General features: G+C 43.7%; 1 protein-coding gene across 5 annotated transcripts in view; it reads right to left on the minus strand.

The window, feature by feature from the left end:
* ZHX3 (zinc fingers and homeoboxes 3) overlaps nucleotides 1-7,753 on the minus strand; it is an 82,113-nt gene extending 74,360 nt beyond the window's left edge. For 2 of the 5 annotated variants that reach the window (XM_069243793.1, XM_069243792.1), the window contains exon 1: nucleotides 7,371-7,753. The gene's annotated coding sequence lies outside the window, so the exon portion shown is untranslated. The remainder of the gene's footprint in view (nucleotides 1-7,370) is intronic. The other 3 variants (XM_069243794.1, XM_069243795.1, XM_069243791.1) reach the window with 3 other exon arrangements.
* Nucleotides 7,754-8,034: the final 281 nt, after the last annotated feature.

Consider the following 8,034-nt stretch of genomic DNA (forward strand, 5'->3'; position numbering starts at 1 on the left):
TAGGCGTGGGAGGGCCAGCATCTTAAGTAAGACTGCCCTCCCCAAAAAGGATATCGGAAGTACCCGTCAGTGTGCCACATCCCTATGGAGGCGCTCCAACTGGTCATGCACATTCTGCCCCAGGAAAGCCTCAACAGATCATGTGATGTATATACCCAAATATTTGAATCCTCTGCTCACGACCAGTACCCTACAACGCACAGGGAGCACTGGAGATTTCCCCGCAAGGGGGATGGCGAGGGACTTATCCCCGTTGATTTCGTACCCTGAGTAAGGATCGAAAATCTGGACGACGTAAAGCAACCTATCCACCATGATGAGTGATCTGGTGGCATACAGTAAGAGGTCATCTGCATAGAGAGAAATACGCTTCTCCTATCTCCCTCCTTCTGTGACTCACATCACCAGAGGTCCCTGTCGTATCCAGGCCACAAGCGGCTCCAATGCAAGGGCAAAGAGCATTGGGGGGAGGGGGACAACCCAGCCTCGTTCCCTTCTGCAGGGCAAATGGATGAAAGGTCACCCCGTTTACCCTCACTCTTGCCCCCGGAGCCTAGTTTAGGAGCCACACCCAAGTACAAAAGGAGGGGCTGAGCCCCATCCGGCTAGAGCAGCAAATAGGTATGGCAATTCGATGCTGTAGAATGCCAAACGTGCATCCAGCGACATCAGAACTGCGTCTTCATGGCCAGGTGTACAAGTCATGTGCATGACCCTGTGCAACTGTCTCAGGTTAAGCCTCGTACTTCTGTAAGGCATGAATCCAGAGTGATCTGGGCGGATCAGGGTTGTGATGACTTTGTCTATTGGCTAAAACCTTTGTCAATACCTTGGCCTCCACATTTAAGAGAGAGATGGGCCAGTATGAACTGAAAGCGTCTGAATTCTTGCACCTTTTCGGTATCACCACGATCGTGGCCGTTCTTTGGTCCTGTGGGAGAATTCCCATCCCCCCTGCTTCCCTGAACATATTTACCACGTGCCCAGCCACCTGCTTAACCACACATTTAATTCGACGGGCAGCCCATTGGGACCTGCCACTTTTCCACTCTGGAGTTCCCTGATTGAGTTTCCAACCTCCTCAGTCAAGTCCTGTTCTAGGCCAGCCCTGTCCCCCCCACAGAGAGAACTTCAACTGAGATATCTTTCAAAAGATCCACTCATTCCTCCTCCGCGTGAGTGGATGGGGACTTGTATAGCTGTTCATAGTATGTGGCAAAAGAATCAGCTAGGGCTTCCCTGGTAGTGTGCTCTCCACCCCCTCCATCTCTTAGTGCCTCAACCCAGTTCCTTCCCCCTATCTCTTCTTTCCAGCCAAGCTATAAGTTTATTGACCTTGTCTCGGACATCGTAGAGACGGTACTGTGTCGCCAGTGCATACGCCCTGGCCTTATTTTCAGCTATGTCTCTGAGCTCCCGTTGTCGCAACTGGAGCCTATGGCTTTGTTCTGGGCTAGGCCACTCTCCCCCAGCACCTCAGCTTCCAAAGCTGCAATTTCCATTTTTAGCCTTGTGCACTGCAGAGTGAGCTCTTTCCTTATGCCACCAATCAAGCCATTTGCATATCCACGCAGAACTGCTTTAAAAGCTTCCCACTGAAGCTTTGTGATACAACCATTCCTTAATTTTCATATTGTACTAATGTTGGCTATTTATTCCTTACCTATAAATGCAATTAAAGAGATATATATATATATATAAAATGTTCAACTTCTCCCAATGTATGATGCAGATCATTAAGGATGACTGTCCGATATATTGCAAGCCTTCTTTTAAAGCAATATCTGGCCACTTATTTCCTTGAATACAGATATTAATAGATTGGGAAGAAAACAAACAGCATTTGAAGCAAAGGAAGGAGACAGACTTATAGATCTATTGGAGAAAAAGCTGTCTGAAGGCTGGCATAAGAAAGCAGAACACTGATTGTTGGTGGGTTGACTTAAGAGAAGTGGCATATAAGAAAAATACTAGAAGATTCTGACAGATCATTGCTGATTGTTGTGGGTCTACAGTGAGGTCGTATTCTTCCCCCAGGCCAAAGGAGGCATGCAGTGGTTTCATTATAATACTAGATGCAGAGAACCCAGGAGCTAAAATTCAAATTGAAAATACGCCTGCTGGCCCAGAGTTGTTAGCACCTAGGTATGGCCCTCCTCCAGAGTCTTTGATGTGCTCAATGCGATGCTCTTGTACAGTGGGTCCTGTGAAGTACCGATATCAGTTATTTCAACAACAACAAAAAAACAAATAAAAGAGGCCACTCTCTGGGCAATGATACTTTTTCCGGTCTTCAAATATTATTTTCTTAATGGTAGAGTCTATCCTTTGAGGCCCGCAAGTGTCACCATTCCACTGTATAACAAGCTACTACCGTTCACTCATATATCGGTAAAAGTGCAATTATCTACGTAACCGGCAAAAGTGCAATTAACTATGTAACAGGGTCGATGTTATGCAAAGCGCTCAACTTCTGTCAAGCGAGATCGGGCTGCGAACAAGATAAAAAGTAGTCCACAAACCTGACGGGAAACAGCGAGTCTTGCATGTTTTCAGTACTTGGTTGCTGCGCTCGAGGAGGGCTAACCACCTGAAAAGACATGACGTAGGCGTGCCTTCCACTAATGAAAGCAAGCAGATCTGAACAGGCAAGCCCATGAACCAATGAAAGACAACTGACGTTAACAGGGCTCCGAGCCCTTTTCTTACTCCTAAAGCGTCTTGCAAGCAAAAACGCACATGCGAGCACATGAGACGCAGGCTCGACCCTAAAAAGGGTGATATAAATTTACCCACCAATTACTGTCAAATTGCCTTGTTAGATGCAGTTGGCAAGGTCTTCACCAGGTGTTCATTACTAAAATTTAATACCTGGGTAAAGATCTATAGGATCATTTCATTAGGACAAAACGGCTTTAGGAAAATCATGGTACCTTAGATAACATTGCTGCCCTGCAGCTTATCAATGAAAAGTATTTAACCATCAGAGGCTCCCCAGTTTATGCTGAGTTTACTGACTTTACCACAGTCTTTGATAAAGTCAATCGCCCAACCCTGTGGAACAAGTCACTAAATCTCTGCATACCAGAAACCTGCTGCATTTAATTCTTGCAAAGGCTCTCAGTTTTTACTGATTTTTACAGATAAATCTAGAAAGAAAACAATGTGTTTCTAGTCTATATTTATTTTTAAAAGAGGAAAAATACTAAATACCGTGCTTCTAATGAGATTTTTCATGGTCTCTTTTGTAAATCCCAAGACAGCATATGAACAGGTTGATGGCATGGGGCGTTAAAAACATATCTTTAAATACGGGCATAAGTTAAAAATACATTTGTAATAAAGTGCTAATATTTACCTGCAGGTGTAGTGTTTGCTATATTTGACTGCTGAATCTGCTAAAACGTGATAAACATGCGCTCATATTTTGATGCCTATCAGTTAAATGAGGAAATGTACCATATTTTACTCCACTTATTCACAAGCCACAAAATAAATATGGATAAATACTAATAAGGCAGCCAAAAAATAAATATGAATAAATACAGACAGAAACGTTTACAAAATAAATACCATGTAATGAGAGCCCTAATTATTGCCCTGCACTCCTCAAATTGGTGTTAAGTCTTGTTGGGTGGAGATCGGGGTTTATCCGGGAGTTTCACAACAAAAAATGGTCTGAAGCAGGGATACTTATTTGCTCAATTGTTATTTTTGTTGTACGTATATGGTTTACCCAGCTTCCTCTCAAAAGATCTGGGATCATGGGTCTTTCTTTTACTTGCCTACCTTATGCAGATGACATTGTAATCTTTCCTGTAACACTCTAAGGCCCAACAGCTGCTTAGCGGCATTACAACAATATGCGGGCCTGCGTTATTAACTCCTTCAAAAGTAAAATTGTATGCACTCAGTGGAAGAAAGCATGTAAAAAAATTAATTTTTCGTAGCACTTGGGTTCTCAAAACTTGGAAAGCATTAGATCCTATTGTTTCTGAGGAAAAATTATGTCCAGTACCCTTAGCGATTCAGATCATCTCTCAAACAGTGTTGGTAAAGTGTAGTCATAGGCATAGGGGCTGGGTGCATTCTATAATGTTGTAGGTAGGAGCTATTTTTCCCACCTCCAATTTATATCCCACACTAAGATTGCATCCAACTGATTATATGCAGTGGAGTTAATAGATTTAGGAAGATTGGGTTTTCTAGATAATAAAGTCAAATTTTATAAAGATTCTCCTCATGTAATACTTAAGCGACGGCTGATGCCCTAAGACTGGAATTCGGAGTTAAAAGTTAATTTGCCCAAGGCTTGGCAGGAGTGGAACAGTGGGCAGTCTGCCTGTTGAAAAGTGATGTTTCCCCTCTTTAAGGCATTTTAAATGTAAGGATATTTTTGACTTGAAGACACGAAAGTCTTTTTTTTTATTTTTTATTTTTTTTATAGAAATGTTAAGAATTCAATTGACCAAGTTGAGGTGGATCAAAATGAGGTATCTCCTCAAAAGCCCTGCCTAAAACAAGCTCCATTAAACTGAAGTCATCATTTGGATACCAACTCTTGCTTTAAAAAAAAAATAAATAGGAGGTATGAAGTATTAATGAATTATATTACTATGAAACGTCCTAAACTATACTTGGCATGGAATTTGCCACATGGGGATAGGCACTTTTGGATTTTATTGAGACTGAATATACTTCTGTTAAATGTATTAACATCTACACGGCATGGTTCCTCAAATGTTTGTAACCCGTGTGAAAATGGTTTGTCTGTCCTGCCCTGAGATTACGTTGTCGCAAATCGTTGAGACCTCTCTTCTTGAAGTTTTCTGTGCAAACACCACCTGATACTAAACATTTCTTTTTGAGGACTATATAATAAATGTAAGGTATCTAGGTTTTTAACTTTTTTTAAATCTGGAATGAAAATATTAGTGTGAAATCTGGTCATTAGATCTGTTTATTCGATTGTATGGAAGTAGTTTAATTGCTTTTATGAATTTCCGTTTGTTTTATATTTTTGTATGCTCTTGTTATATGTGGACCTCCTCGGAGTTCTAAATCACGAAATAAAAGTCTTGAATCTAGCAATCTCCCCCGCCATTAACGCCTCCTCCTTAAAGAGATCTAATAATGCAAATAACTCAACCACTGAATCCGTTTTTTTTTAATGTTCATAGACTCCTTCGTACAAGGACGACCAACTTGTGTACCAATATCCATTGTGCAATTGATGGTACTTTTTGCACTACTGAAAATGCATTGAGCATCTTGATTTCATTGGAAGTTATTTAGGTATTACTGTTAAAATATCCAGGATGTGATCAGAACTGTCTACTGATGTTCCTAATAGATTCATGAGAGATAACAAGATTTGTTCAAGATATTGTAGTGTCTTAGAAAAGCAGACATAGTCCTTGGAAAGTGAACCAGTGGATTAAGAGACAATTCGGTAGGCACTGACGAGGAGTTATTTTTGGCCGTTATACAAAATAAGTTCACTGGCTTTTGCTGAGACATTGGTACCGGTATTGCTGATTCCATGTCCATATTAGAGGCCAAGGATACAGATTTTAAAAGGTGAAATATCTGGCACTGTATAGTCCATTACAAAGGAGCCCTCCAGGGCCTTGGTGACCTGGGTAGCCTGTAGGACCTCGCCACAGGAACTGGCTGTGGTCATTTTTTTTTTTTAAATAGATAACCCACGATATCTAGATTTAACTTTATTATTATCTTTGTGGTCAGGGGGTGGGGGAGGGGACACAGTTGGGAGGAGTTACATTTTTTTCCATATGCAAGCCATCTGCGAGGGCAGCATTTGGGAGCCCTTCCTCCTGTGGATTCATTAAGCCACTTGTGGAATTAGAATTTGAATTATTAATTTTATCCATTGATGTAAAGAAGAGTGCAGGTATAGTTGTATTCCGTTTTAGGCTTCCCAGACGTGGAGCTTTATTACTTAAAGTGCTTGATTTAGGATTCTGGCAATGCCTAAACTAAATTACTCTTCCTGATCTTAACTTTTTTACCATTTTGATTTCTACTAATACTTCCTCCCTACGCGAGGCACACGCCACCTTTCTGCCTCTATGACCTCTAGTACCACTGATCTTCATACCCTAGCTTACCACTTCCATGACACGCCACCTCGGCTCTAACTGGCTCCTCCTGTTTCTACTGTCCATGACCTCTGAGACGACGACAGCCAACAGTCCACTGGCTCAAGCTCACTCCAGCGAACATGCAGCCGTCCGCCAGCGACTCACGAGACAGCTACCAAAGACAGCACAGCACTGGGCCTGGCCTCTGCAGGCGGGCGGCCACAGAGTAGGCAGCAAACTCAAGAGACACACCCAGGCCAGGTTCAGTTGCAGACGTGCAGAGTGTCGGCTGCAGGCTAACAACTCCGGTCCAGTGGGGGACTGAAGCCAAGTTCAGCACAGCATCAGCACTCTTCCACCACCACTCTGCCACTGGTTTGGAGTCTGCTGATAACAAGCTATAAAATAATTCCAAAATGGCTTTGTGTCACTAGGACATCACTTTTCCCTTTCTAGCTTTGCTTTTACATACTATTTTTGCCAGGTGTTCTGGTCCATTTAAAAAAAAAAAAAAAAAAAATGAAGCAAGAGTACAACTCCCTGATTCTACTATGTAAAGGCAAATTCCAGGAATGGAGATGAGCTATCTCCGTGACATGGCCCCTTCTAGTCACCCTAATCGCAAGCCGCTTCATGTCTCATTCATGTAGTCTTACACTTTGGGCTGTGAAGGCACTCTCAATGCCTCTCTGACTTTAAGGATCCTCATGGTCTGTAATCGTGTCCTTTTAAAAACAGTGATTTTTCAAAACAGACGTACATTTTCGTCTTCTTGGAATCATGGTACCTAAGATCCTTGAACCTCGATTCTGAGAACCCATCTTTAAATAGAAATGTTGGGTTTTACATATGCCCCAAAAATCAATAACATTGCCTAATGCTCCTGTATACGCCCAGACCAAACAATCTGTACCCTAAAGCAGACCTCATTCATCACGCACCATTGCCATGTGGCAGAGTCAAAGAGTGAGATAATAAACTTATGCTGCAGACGCCTGGTGATCGTCCCTCGCCCACCGAGAAGTGCTCTCGCCCAGAGTAAGTGTATCGTGCTGGGGCGGGTCAGAAAACTAGGGCACACCTCCGCTACAGCAGTGCAAGGCTGCTGGAAGGCGGTTCCGTTGCAGAGATTGGGACCCGCTGGGAGCAGCGCAGCCTAAGTAGGACTACAACAAGTCACTACCAAAGCGAGGCCCAAATCGCAACCGCCCCTCCCCCTTACTGTCAGAAGCACAAGACATACATCACATCTAGCACTGTATTTACCTGCTGCAAGTCCCGCCTTCTGTCCACTGGCGGGCTCCCTGACAATTCATCACTGGGTGATTGCAGTGCCTCTCACTGAGAACCACAGATTTGAGAACGTGCAAAATCCCCTCCGATGCCAACCCTGGCTCCGTTTTCGCCAGCGGACTTCCGCCGACAAGCACCCTCCGGACCGTACTCTGCGTCACGAGAGCGTCGCCCCTCGCCTCCTGTGGGCCTTTGTAGCACTCCCTCCGGGACACCGACACACGTGTGTTAGAAAGTTGGAGAGTTTCACTTAAAAATGCAGGAACTGCTCCGGCCCGTTCCTGCTCTCCTAGATCACTCGCAGCCTGAGCACGGTGGGTGTGACGTGCTGCCCCCTTCACGAAGAAGGCGAGTGTGACGTGCTGCGCAGCCGCGAGGACGGCCAGTGTGACGTTGTGCTATGTGTTTTGCACCTACAGTTTACATGTGTAGGAGCCCACGTAGTTATTTGTGCTGAATGATAATGATGTCCATTTATATAGCACCAAAAACGAAATACCCTTGACACGTAATAGCTTGCTACCGTTTCGGACCGCAGTGGTAGGGTAACCAGAGTCCGAACACCAAAAACTAGGACGTTCCACAAACATAGAAGCAGGACAACAATTTTGCAACGACTATTGTATTCGGGTTATCT

The sequence above is a fragment of the Pleurodeles waltl genome, chromosome 7 (genome assembly GCF_031143425.1).
Source record: "Pleurodeles waltl isolate 20211129_DDA chromosome 7, aPleWal1.hap1.20221129, whole genome shotgun sequence".
Classification (NCBI taxonomy): Eukaryota; Metazoa; Chordata; class Amphibia; order Caudata; family Salamandridae; genus Pleurodeles; species Pleurodeles waltl.